Genomic DNA, 1,030 nt, shown 5'->3' on the forward strand with positions numbered 1-1,030 from the left:
GAATATCTTTCAGTTTTTCTAGTAATTACTTCCCACAAGGATGAGGGATCATAACCTTTTGGAATTTCATAACTTCCCACATTGCACCCAACATGCAACAATTCTCCCAGATCAAAAGCAATAACCACAAACACATTTAGACCATCATTCACAAAATCCTCAGAGTCATCTAGTTCATTTTCATCTTGTGCAATACCATCATAAAATTCTTTTACCAGACTAGCACTATAGGTTCTGTTCTTAAGAACACTCAATTTGTTCATCTTCATTTCTTCAAATATTCTAATAATCTTTTTTTAATTTCTGGAACTTCTTTGAAGCTGTTCTAGTTTATGAATTCCCCACCTAAGGTAGGAGCATTTTCAATTTTCTTAAACCAATCTTCATGAATCTTATTTCTGAATTTCAGGATGAAGAGTTACCTTTTGTAGAGAATTTCCCTTTTTCTTTTTTTTTTCTCTGATTTCTATTCTGTTTCTCTTTGTTTCTTTGTGGTTTTTACAGTCATTGAAGTAGACTCATTTTTCTTCTTCTTCTTTTGGATTTTAGGCAATGGGCTTTCTTCCATTGGTCGTTTGTCGTTCTTCTTGAAATCTTTAGGTATGGCAGTTTTTGTCATTGATTTTGTTTAGTTTAGTTTTAGGGTTTGAAAAGTTTGGGAAGACAAGGTTTTGGTTTTAAGAAGTCAGTTTCAGATGAGAGAGAATAAGGAGAAAATGAATTAAGAAAGGTTATTTTCTCTTTAAAAAACTGTGAGACTCCCCCTCTTAAATGTGGTTAGTTTCTTTATTTCAAAATTCAAAGTTTGCCTCCTATTTCATTTTCAGTTAATGGATTTTTTCTCTTATTTTTCTTTACCTGAATACCTGCTTCTATTTCTATAAATTTTATTATTTTATTTAGGCTTTTTTAATGACCAAGTTTTACCCTTATCTGATTGTGTCTTTTATTAATAGAAACAAAATGCTATTAGTTGATTAAGTGATGCTCTTAATCAACTAAGTGTACACTGTCTTCCTAGAGAAATGCT

The sequence above is a fragment of the Theobroma umbraticum genome, unplaced genomic scaffold, assembly GCF_002168275.2.
Source record: "Theobroma umbraticum cultivar Fairchild unplaced genomic scaffold, ASM216827v3 scaffold_106.0, whole genome shotgun sequence".
Taxonomy (NCBI): Eukaryota; Viridiplantae; Streptophyta; class Magnoliopsida; order Malvales; family Malvaceae; genus Theobroma; species Theobroma umbraticum.